General features: G+C 46.6%; 2 long non-coding RNA genes across 2 annotated transcripts; one reads left to right on the plus strand and one right to left on the minus strand.

The window, feature by feature from the left end:
* Positions 1-6,192: 6,192 nt before the first annotated feature.
* On the minus strand, positions 6,193-6,796 carry LOC135285554 (uncharacterized). The gene is made up of 2 exons (XR_010350372.1): positions 6,659-6,796; positions 6,193-6,377 (listed from the first exon to the last, which is right to left on the minus strand). It is a non-coding gene; the product is annotated as an uncharacterized LOC135285554 (long non-coding RNA).
* LOC135285553 (uncharacterized) lies at positions 6,298-17,737 on the plus strand. Its single transcript, XR_010350371.1, has 4 exons — positions 6,298-6,453; positions 9,468-9,624; positions 9,718-9,792; positions 17,435-17,737. It is a non-coding gene; the product is annotated as an uncharacterized LOC135285553 (long non-coding RNA).
* The last annotated feature ends 511 nt before the right edge of the window (positions 17,738-18,248 follow it).

Here is an 18,248-nt window from a genome sequence, read left to right on the forward strand (position 1 = left end):
GCGAATATTTACCTCCTCTGGGAGCAGTTTTCATATTTATTTGATCTCTCCTCCCAGCTAAAGCTGACTTTGTGGTACATTGCAGCAGGATTAATGGCAGGGCCAAGGTGCACAGGCATGTCAGGGGTCTCCATGGAGATTCTGCAGCCTCAGGGAAGGTCCTGGTGGTGCTGGAGCCAGCAGAGCTGTGAAACACCAGCAGGGGATGAATTCCAGGCTCATGTAGTAGCAAACTCCTCAAGCAGCACCAGGAAGATTGGAGATGTTTTTCAGTCTGATGCTTGGACCAAAGCAGGAGTTTTTCCATGCTGGCAGGACAAGCATGTCCTACCAGCACCAAAAATCAGAGTTTTCCTGATTCTTAGCACTGATTTCAGGCAATTTCTTTTCACCCTAGTTTTGGAGCTGTGACTCTTTCTGCCCATTGCCTGCAGTGAGCCAGAACCCCAAATGTCCAAGTAGGAAATGGAAAGAATCATGCAACAGCCTCAGAAACTTGAAGGATGCAGCAGGAACAACCAAGTTAGGACAATGTCTGCTCCACACCCTGGTTGGAAAGTAGGAGATAGCTTACATTATCTCATATGTGTCTGGAACTGGGATAAAACTGGAAAATGAAAGCTGCCTTTACGTGGCTGTGATAAAGTCCAAGGAGTGTGGATGTGACAGTCTGGTCAGAGAGAGAGAAAGCTGGATAAATTTTCCCATGAATTGGTCTGGGAAGCTTTAGGGAGCTGGAGAGAAACAATACTAGGCAAATATTAAACAATCTGCCGGTGGTGTTTGTAATGAGTTGTTTTCCTCATAAAGACAGTATCTTAATTAGCCAATCATGTGAAATGTGTTGATTAAATGACCAATCAGGTCCACCTGTAGCCAACCAAGGTATAAAAGGAACAGGTTCCTAATAAAATTATTATTAACTTTCTGAAAATGCATGGAGTGTGTCACTCAATTATCCATGCCACTCATTTGTCTGTGTCATTTCTGACTCAGCTGTGCACAAGGAGAGGAGGGCAGGTGAGCAATGTGCAAACATCCAGATCTGCAGTTGTGCAGGTCACCTGCAAGAACAGACTGGCCTGGTGCTCCTGTCCTGCAGGTTCCAGCTCACTGCAGTAGGATCAGAAATCATCACAGCTGGACACAAACTCTCCCTCTGGCACACACAGAGAGAATTCCTGAGCTCCTGGGAAAGCATCAGGGCTTCTGTGCTCACACTTAATTCCCAGATCTGCACTGAATTAGCTCAGCATGAGAACAGCTGGGTTTCCTTTCCTCTGTGCACTGTCACATCACTCCTCTGGCCATCCCAAGCATGTACCCCAACCCCAGGGGATGTGAGCACCCAAATCTCCATCCAGCATCACATCCCCACCTTGAGACACAGCGTGACACAGTCCTGGGGCAGGATATTAAACAGAAACTCCAAGTTGCTCTTCACTTTGATAGCAACTCAGAGCTGGCTTGTTAAATATTAAATCGTCCTTGGCTGAGCAACGTTCTTGTTTGCCCAGCTTGAATTACACAGCAAGAAAGAAATCGAGCTCTTCCAAGAGGGAGAGCTGTCTCCAGGATCCACAGGTGATTTTAGATCTTTTTTTTTTGTTCAGGGCATTCAAAAAAGAACCTTTCCACAAACAGGAACAGACTGTTCTACTTTAAAAAGAAAATTCATGCCTGAATATTCTTCTTCTAATATTCTGTGTGGGCCAAGAGCCTTGCCATGAGAAGAGAGAGGGAGAGCCCCCCCTGGATAAATTGCCATCCATATCCAGGTTTTTGTGAGGGAGCCTGGTTCTGCTGCCCAGTGCCTGTACTGAAACAGCCTGCAGAGATGATTTGGCACCTCTGCAAGTCCTGCCTGTGCTCTTCCATGTCAGCTGCTTCCCCAAGCTGCTCCCTGCCTGTGGAGCTCCTCCTGGCAGGTTTTACTCTGGCCACAGCCTGGAGTGGGCTTAGCTTTAAGCTTAGCTTAGCCACGGCCCTGGGTACAGCTCTGCACCTCCAAATCACACAGGAGAGGATGTGGAAGTGTCTGTGTCACAGAGCTTTGCTCCCACACTTTGGTACCTACTGTTCAACCATTTAATATTTGAGAGCTCTATTTGTTGTGCAATTTGTGGAGTTGTTTATGGTGCAGAAGCTCTCAGACAATAAGCTAAAGGAAAGAGCAGGAGCTGGCAGCTGTGTGCATTGCCCTTTGTTGGGATTAATGAGCCTTGTTTGCTTTCTGCCTTTTTCCATCTCCCTGAAATGTCACACGTCACCCAGAGTGCCTGACCAAAATCACATCATCAACCTCACCCCACATCCACCCCTACACCTGGCTGTCTTCATCCCCATACTGACTTTTCACCCCAGAACCCCTTCCACTGCTGGACCTTGGAATGGAATCTCAAAACATTTTCCACGCTAGGCACTGCAATCCGACTCAATTTGAGAGATAACGATCACCAGGACCATGATTAGACCCAGGAGCTGCTACATCTGATGGATCAGCAGCACACAAACATCCAGCACAGCTGGAATTGTGTGCAGGAAAAACTCTGCAGCTGTGAGGTTCCCTTGGTCCTGCTCTCAGACAGGGCCAAGGCTGTGTGTGCCTGCTGGAATCTCCAGGGATGAACTGACGGATAAACTCCAGCCTGCTCTCATATTTGGCACTTTCCTCACACAGCTCCAGGCTCCCTGCTCATCCAAGAGCTTTTCCCAGCACTCCCCACCAGCAGCATCTCCAGTTGTCCCTTTCCAGTGGCTAAACTTGTCCCAGCTCTGATGTGCTGGGCACAGTGATGAAGAGGAGCTTCAAACACCCATCGTGCCCCAGGCACAGCCCTGCTGAGAGCAAGAGTCAGTCCAGGACTGCAGGAGCTGCTGAATTATTGAATTGCTCCCTAAAACAGGTGGCTGAGGTGGTCTCTGGACAGCAGCAACCCTGGCCAGAGCTCACTATTCGTGCCCCTGCTAGGGGTGCCAAAGGGGCACTCAGAGGTTAATGACACAATGTCCATGTCCCTTCCCCTTCACAGATTATTTTTTCCTGCTCCAAACCTCCCCCTCTCACTGCAGCCGGGCTGAGTCAGAGCCTGCAGGAATCCAAGCCCTTGTTGGGGCTGAATCACAGCCTCCCACATCCCCAGAGCTCTCAGCCAGCACTGGGAACAGAGCTCTGGGTGCTGCACCACAGCTTCCATGGCTGGGAAGGCCTGAACCAGCTCCTCAGCCCTTTTTTTTTTAGCAACATTTTAATTCCTGTCTCCCTCCAGACAATTGTCCTGTTTCTCCATGTGGGTTTGCTCCTTCAAACCTCTCCTGCTTTTGTCCTGTCAGGGGGTGGTGGCCCTTTAGTGCAGCTCAGCTCAGCCCTGTGGGGATCCATCCTGGCAGCCCTCCTGTCCCAGGGGTGCTCCGGGTGCCCAGAGAGGGAACACACAGGAAAGATGGACAGGGACTTTTTACATGGGTGTTAATGGGACATGGGTGTTAATGATGTCTCAGGTTTTGGCTTTTCTATTTTTCAGGTTCTGTGCTGCTTCAGTGTGTGGGTCTGGGTTCACATCAGGGGATGGTGAGCTCTGCACAGAGCAGGGAGACAAAACAATTCCTGCTCCAGCTGGGCACCAAGGACAAATGATCCAAATCTCAGCCCAAGAGCACAAACCCCGTGGGCTGCAGAGAGAAAAACAAGCAGGATGGGACTGCAGGGGCTGCAGCTGGGATTGGACACTGAACTGCAATGTGCACATGGAGCAGAGCTGAGCCCAGGGAGAGACCCCGGCAGCGCTCGTGCGTTTTGGGACCATTTGGGTTCATCTTGGGTGCAGCCCTGGCTGGGCCCTTGTACTGCCCAAGGTGCATCCATGGAGGTCTTTTAATAAATCCCTGCTTTATTCTTTAGCTCTCTCCAGCCCTGTTCTAGGCCACCCTTCACAAGGCATCATTCCAGGACAAGGGAGGATGGCTTCAACCTGGCAGAGAGCAGGTTTGGATGGGATGTCAGGAAAAAATTGTTCAGGGTGATGAGGCCCTGGCACAGGGTGCCCAGAGAAGCTGAGGCTGCCCCCTCCCTGGGGGTGTCCAAGGCCAGTTTGGAGCATCCTGGGATGGTGGAATTTGCCCCTGCCCATGGCAGGGGTTGCAACCAGATGAGTTTTAAGGTCTCTTCCAACCCAAACCATTCTGGGACTCTGCAATCATCCCCAGCCTGTGCATTCCTGTGAAATGAGGTTTCACATCATCAGCCTGGGAAAAGGAAAGGACAAACCTTTCCCTCCTCAGGGAGCCTCACAACCAAAGCAAAAACCTTAAAAATACCCAGCCATGTGTTCTAACTCTGCTGAGAGATGCTGGTAATGAACAGCCGTGTCTCTAAGTTAATCAAGGGCCTCAAAGAGTTTTATAGGGATAAATAAATCCAATTCCTCTAATCCCAGGAAGATCCCCCAGCCACACAGTACCACACTGTCCACATGCAAGTCCCTTCCAGCATCTCCAGGTGTGGGATCACCGTGGTCAATGTGAAATTCAGCATTTTGAACTGAAATTGAGTTGCTGGCGGGTCTAAGGGAGCTGTGCAGAGCACTGCTTCCAGCTCAGCATTATTCAATTAGCCCATTTTGCTGATTGCCATCTGGGTCACTGTTGTCAGGGTTACAGCTGGCTCGGCTCTCACCCAGAGATCATATTTGAAAATACACCTGGGGACAGGGGGATATTAAAAAATAACAGACCTTCAGTGTAACACGATTTTCAAACATCCCCACAGCTGCTCAGCTGATCCTGGAGTGAAATTCAGCTCATTAATTTAGAACACCTCAATAAAGTTAAAATAAAAACGTGTTTCCCACGATCTCTGCACTGGCAGTGGGTGTGGGAAGCAGAGAGGAGTGGCCTGGATAATTTCACCTGTCTGTAGTGAATTATATGCTAAAATTCACACAAATCTAAAAATCCTGAGGGATTGTGTCTGCCTGTGCAAGGCTGATTGTGGAAATACCACATCTGGAGAATCTGTGGGGAAAAGAAGGAAGAAGAGAAGAGAAGAGAAGAGAAGAGAAGAGAAGAGAAGAGAAGAGAAGAGAAGAGAAGAGAAGAGAAGAGAAGAGAAGAGAAGAGAAGAGAAGAGAAGAGAAGAGAAGAGAAGAGAAGAGAAGAGAAGGACTAAATATTAATATTTTGAATGTTACTGCTTGTGAACTTGGCACTGTGTGTCTGACTCCAGCAGGACAGCACTGCCCACAACAGCCTGGGTGTTGGAAAGATTTAACCTGCAAAATTCACTCTGTAAAATGATAAAAATTAATGTGAGTGCAACAAGATGGGACAAGAAGAGCGAGGAGGCTCCTGGGATTTTGGGTTGTGTGACTGCTGAGGTGTGACTGGGCACTTGTAACAGCAGTAAATGGGGTCAGTCTGGGACAAGGCAGTTGCCAAAATTGGCTCTTCAGGAGGCCACTGACCCCGGCTCCAGCTGCAGCCCCAAGGGTCCTGTGTCACACGGGCTCCCCGGGCTGGGCTGACCCCACAGCACCCTCAGCCTGTGCCCAGGGCTGAGGGCAGCAGTGCTGTGAGCACTGATGGTGCTGCACTCCAGAGACAGAGGCGACTGCCAGACAAGCTGTTTGTTTGCTAGAAAGACTAAATCTTAATTTCCACTGAGTTTACCACGGGCCTGAAGTTCGTGAGGTCTGAGCAAACCATCAGCACAGCTGGAGTGCACAAAGGAGGGAACACCTTGGGCAGCCAGGGCTGAGCTGCTGAGCTGGGAGAAAGGCAATTGCTCCAAACAAACACTTCATGGGATGGTGGAAACTGGCCCCTGTTTCACTTCCAAGGAGAGATCCAGCCAGATCCTCACTGCCCTGGGAGAGAACATCCTTCACTGCTGCAGAGGCCTGAGCCAAAGAGCATAATTGGAGCTACAGCAGGAATAATAAATGCCAGTTAGGTGGCATTTTCCCAAGCATCCAGTGCCTGGCTGTGTTTGGAACTAATTTTCACTACAGCTGAACTGGACAAACACAGACCATGTGTGAACTATCCCACCAATGAATTCCTCTTGTGCCCTCCTTCCCTGGCACGGAATGGAATGGAATGGAATGGAATAGAATAGAATAGAATAGAATAGAATAGAATAGAATAGAATAGAATAGAATAGAATAGAATAGAGTTTCACACCCCAGACAAAACTGGTCCTGTGCATTTAATCTATGGGGTCAGAATAAAATTCCAGCTGATGTGGCAGCCCTGTTGTCCCTGGGGACCACGTCATACAGGGGAATGACCCAGCAGCATTCCAGGAGTCAGCAGTGCTTCCAGGAGGAATTTCAAGGACCTGCCCCTGCAGATGGGTGCTCCAGCTCCTGGGAACCTGTCTGCAGAGGGACAATCCAGTTTCCCAACAGCTCTGTGCCACAGAGGCAGCAGAATTGGCTGGGGAATGGCCCAGAGGTTAGCCCAGCCTCTGTGTGATCTCTCCCTCCTCCACAAAAGCTGAAATCACTGAACCCAGCACTGTGAATTGCAGTTTGGGTGCAGTGTGACAGCTCTGCAAGGGCTGAGAGAGGGAGGGAAAGGAGCTGCAGCTCCTGCACATCCACGGGGAGCACAGACAGGAGCAACATCAGCCTGCAAATGGGAACTCACTGCTACTCACACAGCCAGTTTGGTACCTGTGGGCCAGGGTGTGGCACACCAGGGGTGCCAGGGGCTGATCCCAGCCTCTGTGACCACCCCCTGTGCCAGGGACTGACCCTCTGTGACAATTCCTGTGTGCCAGGGACTGATCCCAGCCTCTGTGACCACCCCCTGTGCCAGGGACTGACCCTCTGTGACCATTCCTGTGTGCCAGGGACTAATCCCACCCTCTGTGACCACCCCTGGTGCCAGGGACTGACCCTCTGTGACCGTTCCTGTGTGCCAGGGACTAATCCCACCCTCTGTGACCACCCCTGGTGCCAGGGACTGACCCTCTGTGACCGTTCCTGTGTGCCAGGGACTAATCCCACCCTCTGTGACCACCCCTGGTGCCAGGGACTGACCCTCTGTAACCATTCCTGTGTGCCAGGGACTAATCCCACCCTCTGTGACCACCCCCTGTGCCAGGGACTGACCCTCTGTGACCATTCCTGTGTGCCAGGGACTGATCCCACCCTCTGTGACCATCCCCCTGTGCCAAGGACCTGATTAGAGGCACTCAACCCATGCTGTTCCCCTTCTCGGGAGCATTTGGTGTGAGAAGTCCTGCCCTAAATGCTGAGATCAAACTCAACCTGCTCAGCTCAGTCACAACAGCTCCATTAAAAATCTCTCAGGCACCAACTTTGCCTCTCTCCATCCCCTGCCATGAGCTCATCAGTAAACAGCTAAGCAGCAACTTGATTAAAAATGTGAAAAGAGATTTTCTCCTCTGAAGATTTTGTGCAGAGCTGTTTTAAGCTCCTTCCCACAACAGGTTTTCACAACTTGTTGGTTGAAATCACTCACACAGAATGCTGTCTATCCAAACACAAGCTGTGCTGCCCAGTCCAATTTCTGTTCCTCCCACTAACACATCCATTTATCTCAGCATTCCAGCAGCTTTTCGATGATTTTAATACCTGGCAAAGATTTATGCAGAGGTGACTCATGGCCAAATATCAACAAGCAATTTAGAAGCAGCGTTTCCAAAGGGATCCTTGGAGGAGGCAGAGATCTCAGTTTATGAGGGTTTGACTTCTACCCTCTCAATACAGAGCTTTCAAAAGAGAAAAAAAGGCAATTAGCAGATGCAGAAGTGAAAGTGGAATAACTCAAAAGCTGTTGGGAACACAGAGAACTAATCCCTGTCTCTGTGTGCACAAACATCCTCTGAGGAGGGCACCTAATGCTTTTATTTGGATTTTTTTCACTACTGCTGCCAAAGCCTCTTCCCTCCCTCGCTGCTCTGACCATGTATGACTAATGTGCAGAGGTTTGGGAGCCTCCAGGACAGATCCCTGCAGCAAACACTGTCTATCTGACCACAGAATTTAATGAAAACTCGCTGGAACAAAATATTTTTGAGACGAGAGTTCTAGGGGCTACTGCTGGCCTGCTAATGATAAAAGAAATCATGTCTATATTGGGTTTTCTGTTCTCCTTTGAAATGTAATCCCGGGGCTGTGTGTAAAGGAGCAATTGTATTTGAAAAAAGAGAAATGGGACCGTGTCAGAGCAAGATTTGAGCAACTCTGGGCAAGGGCAGAGGAGATTTGAGATGGAGGCTGCAGCAGAGAAAAGGATTGGCAGGGAGAGACAGAGACAAAAGGTGAAGAGGAGAAAGACACTCATGGAACAGCAAGGCAGATGGAGGGATGGAAGTAGCCAACAAAAGAAAAGAAATATTGCAGAGTTGTCTGCACTCATCTGTGTACAAAATCTATGTATTTACCTACCCACACTTGATTTTTTCTTTCCCCATCTGTCTCTGTGATCAAACCACTTCCCTGTTCTTTCTCCCCCAAACTCCTGCTTTTCTTTTCCCCACCCTCCTCTCCTTCCAGCCTTGCTCTTCCAGTGCCTCTCTGCTTCCAGTGAGAAGTTCTCCCTCCCCTCATCCATGCAATCCATCACAAAGCACATTTAGAGCTCTCTGGACACAATGAAATTCCAGTTCCCTGGTACATAAATAATCCCTTTTCATGTAATCTCAGGATTATTAATTTCAAAGGGAGGGCAGCAAATGTATTGAATTGCTATAAATGCTGGCATTTTAAAAATAAATGAATGGGGTGCAACAGGACTTTATTAAAATACAAAGAGATTAGCAAGGTCTCATTCCCTTCAATTATTAACAATGTACTTGTTCTCCAGAAAAGTACCCATGAAAATTTAAAACAGATGAAAATGGTTGTTCACTTAAAACTGCTCTGTTAATCTGTGAGAAATGTTTTATTCAAAGGCATTAAATGAATACTGCAAGGTTTGATATGAGATAATCCATCATTCATGTGGCACAAACACGGGGATCGATAAAGTGTTGTGTCAAGAGGAGAGGAGAACATGGCATCTTTGGAGGATTTCTGCACAGGAGGCTTGTTTCAATTCATGGGATGGCCAAAATCAATATTAACTCATAGATTTTACAAACTGGATGCCTTTTTGTTTTTCCATTTATAACTCTGCAGTCTCAGCTCACATTCTGAGGCTGAAACAGCTGAAAGGAGAAAACTCTCAAAAGCTCTGGTGCAAATTCCCACCAAAAGCAAAATTTTGGCACTGGGTTTAGGGATGACCAAATCACTACAAAAAGGGCCCCCAAGGAAGTCAGGGGATGAGTTAGATTGTGTTGGATTTCTCCCCAAAATCAAGCTCAAATTAAGATTAAAACCTTTATCCTGGGTGTCCTTGGAAGGTACAAGGAGTATGGGCAGGCTGCTTGAACCAAATCGGTTGAACTCCACCTTGAACAACTTTGTTTTTATTGCTTTCATTGTTTGCACCAGAGCAGGGTCAAAAGAGAATCATCAGCATCAAGGCTGTCAGAGCACGTGGATGTTCCTTTTGTTCTGAGAAAAACACCCCAAACAAACACGAAAGAAGGCCAAAACATGGAAAACAGAGGGAATCAATATGAAAGGAAAGCGTTGTTCCAGCTAGGCTGTGAGTACCAGGGGTCCTTTCACCCTGCGAGGTAATTTTTGTTTGAACAAAGGAATTGCTGTAAAACTCCATTTCCTTCCGATGTAAATGCAGATGTGCCTGGAAGCAGAGAGAGAGAGCCCAGGGGCCCGGAGGGTGGGATAAGGATGGAATCAGGGTGGAATCAAGGTAGAATCAGGGTGGCATAAGGGTGGGATCAGGGAGGAATCAGGGTGGAATCAGAGAGTGGAATCAGGGGGTGGAATCAGGGGGCGGAATTGGGGTGGAATCGAGGTGGAATAAGGGTGGAATTAGGGTGGAATCAGGGTGGAATCAGGGTGGGATGAGGGTGGAATCAGGGTGGATTTAAAGGGTGGAATCAGGGTGGGATAAGTGTGGAATCAAGGTGGAATTGGGGTGGAATCACAGGGTGGAATCAAGATGGAATAAGGCTGGAATAAGGGTGGAATCAGGGAGTGGAATAAGGGTGGGTTCAGGATGGAATCAGAGGGTGGAATCAGTGGAATCAGGGCGCGAAATTGGGGTGGAATCAGGTGGAATCATGGTGGGCTCGAGGTGGAATAAGGGTGGAATTAGGGTGGAATCAGAGTGGGATGAGGGTGGAATCAGGGTGGATTTAAAGGGTGGAATCAGGGTGGGATAAGTGTGGAATCAAGGTGGAATCAGGTGGTGGAATCACAGGGTGGAATCATGGGGTGGAATGGTGGGATAAGAGTGGGATAAGGGTGGAATCGGGGTGGAATCAGGGTGGAATCAGGGTGGAATCAGGGTGGAATCAAGATGGAATAAGGGTGGAATCAGGGGGTGGAATAAGGGTGGGTTCAAGATGGAATCAGAGGGTGGAATCGGTGGAATCAGGGGGTGGAATAAGGGTGAAATCAGGTGGAATCATGGTGGACTCGAGGTAGAATAAGGGTGGAATCAGGTGGAATCAGAGTGGGATGAGGGTGGAATCAGGGTGGATTTAAAGGGTGGAATCAGGGTGAGATAAGTGTGGAATCAAGGTAGAATCAGGGGGTGGAATCACAGGGTGGAATAATGGGGTGGAATGGTGGGATAAGAGTGGGATAAGGGTGGGATCAGGGTGGAATCAGAGAGTGGAATCGGGGTGGAATCAGGGTGGAATCAAGATGGAATAAGGGTGGAATCAGGGGGTGGAATAAGGGTAGGTTCAGGATGGAATCAGAGGGTGGAATCGGTGGAATCGGGGTGGAATCAGGGGGCGGAATTGAGGTGGAATCAGGTGGGATCATGGTGGACTCAAGGTGGAATAAGGCTGGAATCAGAGCGTAATTAGGGTGGGATGAGGGTGGAATCAGGGTGGGATAGGTGTGGAATCAAGGTGGAATCATGGGGTGGAATGGTGGTATAAGGGTGGAATCAGGGTGGAACAGAGGGTGGAACTGGGGTGGAATCAGGGTGTGGAATCAGGAGGAATCAGAGGGATCCATCCCCTGGATCCTCACCTCCCTCCTCCCTGTGTTTTTGCAATTATTGAGCTTCCCAAGGTGAGCTTAGGGAGGACAAGGCTGCTGATCTAAGCACACAGATCAGTTTTATCTCGCCAGGATAAGGCCACTGAGCTGCTGATAGCCTCTTATCTGTATTGCTAATGAGCAGGGCTGGAGGGGAGAGGCAGAGTGGCCGGAGTGAATCCTAAGCAGGGCTGGGACTCTTTATTTTTGCCACCAAAGTGGGCACAGAAAGGCCAAAAATCTCCCAGAGCCACTGCAGCCTGGGGTGGATGAGGCTGCCTGTTGAGTTTTAATATTTTTTTGTTAGGGTTGGGATTAAATGTGTGCGTTTTAAATTAAATTTTTGTTTGGACTTAGATGTTTATTAGTTGTTATTTATATTACAGTCTCACAGATTGGGAGTTTTATAGTACTTTAACAAATTAAAAATGGAGTTGTATTTCTCTTTCTACAAGGCTTTTTAAAGATCAGGTGTTTAATTAAATTATACTTAAATTATTTTTATTTTTAATAACAAACTACTCATGGTCTGCAAAGATGACTTCTTTATCTAATTATACAATACTACTTAAACTTATGAAGAAGAAGGATTAGCTTTTGTCTTAAAACTTTCACCTTGTTTTATATCTATTACTATGTTTTAAAACTAAGTTTTTTACTATGTGATATTACACACTTCTATTTAAATGATATCATTTTACTTTTATTATTTAATTTTGGGAGTTTTCTTTACTGTTTCAGGTTAAATGTAGTGGTTTTTTGAGGGTTAGTGCTTGTTAGTATAGAAAGTTTAAACCAGGGTTCCAGCAGCTGCCCTCACTTTAAACCCAGGAAAATAAGAATGAAACAGAGAGGAGATGGCCACTCTTTGTTTAAATAACAAGACAGGTACTGAAATGTAATTGATATGCAAAAAAAGACCATTTTTCTTCATATCTCTCTGGAACTAATGATGGAGACAGCAACTGTTGTGTCAAACTGACTTAAAAGCTGAAGGAGCCTTTTAATTTCAAAATTGTAATAATTCAGAGGGAAGGGGTTTGCATTTTCCATTTCAGGGGAGGCTCCTGCCTTCCTTAGCAGACACCTGGCTGTTCAAACCAAGACATTTGTGAAAGAAGAGGATAATCCAGCCTGTGATTCTGTGATAAAAACTGTTGTTTTACAGGGTTAATCTGATTGTTGTAGAGGTTTTCTGGGTGAAACCAAAAAGCAAAACTGGGTTTTGCCAATCTGACCTCCCACAGAGGTCACCATTCCATCCACCTCAGCTGATGGAATAATTCCTTCCTGCTGCACACCAGCCCAGATATGCTCTAAGTGCAAAAGTTAGGGAATTCCAGGAAAAAAAAGCAAATTTTTGTTCCAGTTTCTGTGATGCAGTGCTGAAACAGCTCAGAATTCTCCTGTGCAGAGAAAAATCCTGTTTGCCCTCCCACAAACCTGGGTGGAGCAGCAGGAGAGGGAAGAGAAGAGCTCCAAGTGCACGGAGCTTTCAAGTGTCTGCAGCAGCTTCTTTGGCTGATTAAAGAAGTGCTCACGTTAATCATATCTCGTGCTTAATGAACTAACACAAACTGCATCAAGCAGGGAGTCTTTTTTGTGAGATATTTCACTGTGAGATGAAGTTGAGCAAGAAAAAATAAAGCCAAAAGCACCAAAAGAGTCCTTCACTGCAGGACAGGTCTGGGAAGGGTAAAATTCACACAGTGTCTCAGAGCTGCCAGGGAAATTCTTATCAGTGGGTGCCACACACCTGGGGGGAGAGACTAACACAAATTGCATCAAACACTGAGTCTTTTATGTGAGATATTTCCCCATGAGATGAAGCTCAGCAAGAAAAATAAAGCCAGAAGGACCAAAAGAGTCCTGCACGGCAGGACAGGTCTGGGAAGGGTAAAATTCACACAGAGCTCAGTCTCAGAGCTGCCAGGGAAATTCTGATCAGTGAGTGCTGCACACCTTCTTCTGGGGGGAGACCAACACAAATTGCATCAAGCACTGAGTTTTTTATGTGAGATGTTTCCCCAGGAGACAAAGCTGAGCAAGAAAAATAAACCCAGAAGGACCAACTGAGGGATCCCTATCCTTTACTGCAGGACAGGTCTGGGAAGGGTAAAATTCACACAGTGTCTCAGAGCTACCAGGGAAATTCTTATCAGTGGGTGCTGCACATCTTCTGTGGGGAGAGACAACATCAGAGGGTGCTACACACCTTGGAGGAGAGACTAACACAAATTGCATCAAGCAGGGAGTGTTTTATGTGAGATATTTCCCCATGAGATGAAGCTCAGCAAGAAAAATAAAGCCAAAAGGACCAACTGAGTTCTGCATGGCAGGACAGGTCTGGGAAGGGTAAAATTCACACAGAGCTCAGTCTCAGAGCTGCCAGGGAAATTCTGATCAGTGGGTGCTGCAAATCTTCTTCTGGGGGGAGACAACATAGAGCAGGAAATCAGGGGAAATATAGATTAAAAATAAGGAAAATGTAACCAAAGAAGAGTGTAAGCAAGATAAGAACGGCATTTGATCAGCTTTTCTTCATACACGCAGAGAATCTGCTCTGCTGAGGGGTTACCTTGTAAAGAAACATCTCCAGCCAAGCAGTGAGTGCTGGTTTTTATCCTGACCTTTCATCATTCCTGGTTTATTCACTGCCAGCCTATTCCTGGCTCTGTTCCCACCTCCTGGCATGAATTTGGATAAATTTGTTCCATTTTCTCCATGCCTCAGCTTCCTTTCAGTAACATTTAACAAGCTGAAATCACCAGTCTGCGAGCAGGACTTTGAAATTCCTGGATGAAAGGGAGAGACTTGCTTCTGCTGTAAAAGATGACCAAATTTGTGAATGATTAAACCTAGGGTCAGATAACATATTACAAATATACTTGTAAGAGATAATGGAGCATTTATTTATAGAGCCATCAGAAGGCCAGACCTGGTCTTTTTGTAAATGGAAGCAACAGTCCATTTCTTTGGGCTCTGGGCCAGTTCATACAAAGGCTGACACATTATTAAAGCCAGAATAGTTCTATTTTCCATTTCTCAAGGCTGCCTTTTTCATTACCATATGTTTCTGCTTCTCTATGTAGCATTTTATTTTATTTTATTTTATTTTATTTTATTTTATTTTATTTTATTTTATTTTATTTTATTTTATTTTATTTTATTTTATTTTATTTTATTTTATTTTATTTTATTTTATTTTATTTTACAGAGCTGTGATACAGTTCTGCAATCTATTACCCTGTTCATCAGCCACAAAATCCAATCCTGGAAGGGTCAAAGAGAATTTCTGATCATTCTGATTTCATGCTTCCTGTCACCTTCACACAGGCTTTGCTTGTCAGTTTTTGCCCTGGACACTGGTGGCAGAGCGGATTTTTGCTTGTATTTTTTTGTTTTCCTGTGGCAAGGAATCACCAAATTCTCGTGGACCTCCTCCCCTTTTAGAGCAGTTCAGTGAAATGGAAGGATCTGCGACCTGCAAGGTCTGCACATTGAATTTATGATCCCAAATGAAGGCTCAGTGTTCAGAGCAGCTCAGAATCCCTTTTTTCCCCAGCCTGCTGCTGTGGATCTGCCTGAACCCCATTGCCTGAGGAAATTGTGCCTCATGTTTGCCTCGGGATCAAAAGCATCATCAATAAACACCAAGCTGCAGGGCTTGGGTTGCTCTCTTTGTCAGTTTTGTCTGTTTTGCTGATGAAATTGCCTTGCTGAGCAGCAATGAACCAATCACACCAACATGAGGCTTTGTCTCCCATCTCTCCGGTGCTGGAGATGTGAGGCTTGGCAGGGTTTTGCTGCTTGGCCCCCTGGAAGCAGCTGGGATGTTCTGCCCTGGGGAGAACTCTCCTTGCACACCAAGGAAAGTGTTTGGTTGTTGATGGAGCACCAGCCCTAACTCATGGGTGGGTATAGGACAGACTTCTGCTTCATTTTGGTGACATCAGTGCCAGGAAAATCAACAAATCTCTGAATTTTAGGGTGCAAATCTGCCATGGAGGACCCTTCCCAAATGAAGATCACCCTCAGAGTTAAAATATCTCAATGGCCAAGGAGAAGGAAGGAACATTTCCACAGCTGCCGTGTGGAGCTGGAAGGGCTCCAAAGAATCTCCTGAAGCTCCTGAATCCTCACAGATGGGAATGGAGCAGGAGCTCACAAGAAACTTTGCTCCTGTGGCTTTCAGAGTTTTGCTGGAATTCTCATAATTTTTCCAGGCACTTGTGCTGCAGTGCAGAGATTCCAGCCTGGTGACCAGCTGAAAAACAGCCTGGTGGCAGCACACTGTGGGCCCTTTGTTTGCTTCAGGGAGGATTTTTTCCTCGTTATATTCTTATCAAAAAAAGAATTATGCTGCGCAATATTCCCAGATTTAGGGAATCTCTCTGCCAATTCAGCTCAGCCTAAGCCAATCCAATCTCCCCATCCATATGCAAAGATATTCAGGAGCCCACTGGAGAGCTGGGGAGTGAGAGAATAATAATTTTCTGACCTGCAAAGGTGTTGCTGTGAACAAGGTTAACTGAAGGAATTCATCTTCACTGAGTAATGTTTTCCTCGTGAGGTTTTCAAGGCTGAGGACCGAGCTGCCTGGACACTGCATCATTTTTATCATGGCACTTCCTCATTTTTCGTTTTACTGTTGGCACTCACCCCTTCTCCCTCCCTCTCTTTCAATTTTCAGCCCTTTTTGTAAATGGTGCTGATTTATTCGGCCTCTCCACACCTCTCTCCCTGCCCTCCTCTCTGTTTAACTCTCCATAGGAAGAAGAAATTTGAAGTAATGGAGCTGCTTCCACTCTGGATGGGTTGTGCAGCCAAAATTGGTGATTTGGAAGAGCTCAGACACTCAGAGGCCACAGAGGTGCTCAGACAGATCTGAGAGCTGTCATTTCCTGCTCCCTCCCTGTTCCACACACCTCCACTGGCAATTGGAATTCTGATTTCAGGCCCTTTTTCATTTTTAGGTGCCACAGGGCTGTGTTTTCTGCTAGAAGGTAGTAAATGCCAAAATTTTCAGGCACTGCAAACATCATAAGGCTTAATTTTTTTTTCTGAATAAGCAAAACCAGCTTGACACATTCCAGTGATTTCCGTAGGAATGGGGGCTCTTCCAAATGGAACCTGAGGGGTGAATTCCATGCAGAAACACTCAGGGCCTTCAGTGCTTGCACTGCTTTTTTATGTGCACACAAGGTTCTGAGAAACTAAAACTGAAACAAAAGGAGAGTGGATCACACATCAAACTGTTTGTCCTGAAGCCTTGGCTGATTAGAAAGCTGAACATTTAACCCCTTCCAGGTTAAATCTCCTCTTCCTCAGCCAGAGGAGATTCAGTGCTGAGGGATGCAATGAATTGCAGGACTGCCATGACCATTTCCTGTTCCGTGCTATAAGGACTGGGAATATTGGCTGGCTGACAGCTCCAAGAGCATTTTGTTGAGTTATCTAAAAACAGACTGAGTTTAAAAGGTGAAATTTCAAAGAGTTTTGCAAGCAGAGTAAGTTTTTATAGTAATTTGCCTTGAATTTCTCAACAAAAAAAAAATAACCTGCCACTCGCTAAGCTTTGCTGGGGACCTTTTCTGAGTTTCCCTCTGTAAATTATTTTCTTGTCAGCCTTAGCAATGTTCCCATGCTCTGGTACCTGAAGAAGATTTAGCAGCTCAACATCACCTGAGCTGAAACCCAATCCCTGCCTCACAACTCCCCCCATCCTCTGGATCACCCAAGCTCAGCTTAAACCTCCAGCACTGTGCTAATCCACTTCAGGTGTATTTTGGACAGCAGTGAGTTAAAACAGAGCTGAAATTCCAGCCTTGCCTGCCACTGGAGCAGATTCACTGCTTGGGATAATTCCTGGGGATTGCAGAGCAGTAACCCAGGGATGAACCCAGCCCAGGAGCCAGATGATGCCACGGGCTGTAAATCCCCCTCGCTCTGGCTCCACAATATTTATTGTCTAAGCAAGGAGCAGTGTCACATGCCCCTGGAAGCCTTCTGGCTGATGGCCTGCTTGACTGGGATGGGAACTCAAATATTAGCAGCTTTTAGCTAAAAAAGGGGAGGGAAAGCTCCATTTGCAGGACAGAAGGCGTAATATTGAAATGATCCATCACAGCTGATGTGCCCAGATGGCTCTGGGAAGGAGAGGGACAGGGGATGGATTGCCCAGCTCACCACATTTAAAGAAACAAAGCTGAGAAGCAAATCCTGGTGCCGTTGGGCCCTAATTTCTGAGCAGGAGATGCACCTTTTGGAAGAAAGGGAGTAAAACAAAAATTACAGTTGAGGGTGGTACAAAAGATTTCCTTGTCTTGTTTTAGTCCCAGCACAACTCTGACGAACAAGGACAAGACCAAGAAGAGAGATGGACAAAGGAAGAGTTAATCTTCAGTGCCTGAACCAACCTCAGCAGAGGGCAAGCACTGGTCATGCACCCTGGTTAAATTTTTCCACATTCCCATTTTGTTGAAGTGAATCTAGAGAGCTGATGAAATGCTCTAGCAAAAAAAGCTGCCATGGAACCTTGGCAAAATTGTCATTAGTTGTCATGCTTTATGTGCTTTTGAAGTAATTTCCTGCTCAGACTCTAGTATTAAATAAAATTATCCTAAGCACCACCACAAGGTCACTCTATATATTTAATTCTTTCCATTAAAATTCCTCATCTGCCACATCTGTTGATTGGTTTGTCTGTTCAATTAGCTGCCATGGCTGTGTGAGCTGGGATTCTGTTGTCTGTCAGCATGACAAATTAGCATATCCATGATGCAAACCTGGCTTTAGGACACCCATCACACACAAATGTTAAGTGACAGACCCCACAATTACATGGCAATTGCTCTCTCCCTGCTCCTGGGTTCCTCCTGCCTAGAACCGTGTCAAAGGGATGCCTCCAAATTGATTTCAGGTTCAGATCTGCTCTGCCTGGAGCAGGCACAGAACATTTTCATCAGATTCCATTAAAGTTCAGCACGTCCCAGGTCGCAGCCAGGTCAGGAATTGGGCACCGTGGAGCACGGCTATCAGCCACATCTTCCTGCTGGCACTGCCCCGGATACAGAAGCAAACACAGGAGGAAAAGAGCAGGAAATTACTGAATTATCAGAGCAGAGGATAAGCATCTTCCTCGTGTTT

The sequence above is a fragment of the Passer domesticus genome, chromosome 23 (assembly GCF_036417665.1).
Source record: "Passer domesticus isolate bPasDom1 chromosome 23, bPasDom1.hap1, whole genome shotgun sequence".
Classification (NCBI taxonomy): domain Eukaryota; kingdom Metazoa; phylum Chordata; class Aves; order Passeriformes; family Passeridae; genus Passer; species Passer domesticus.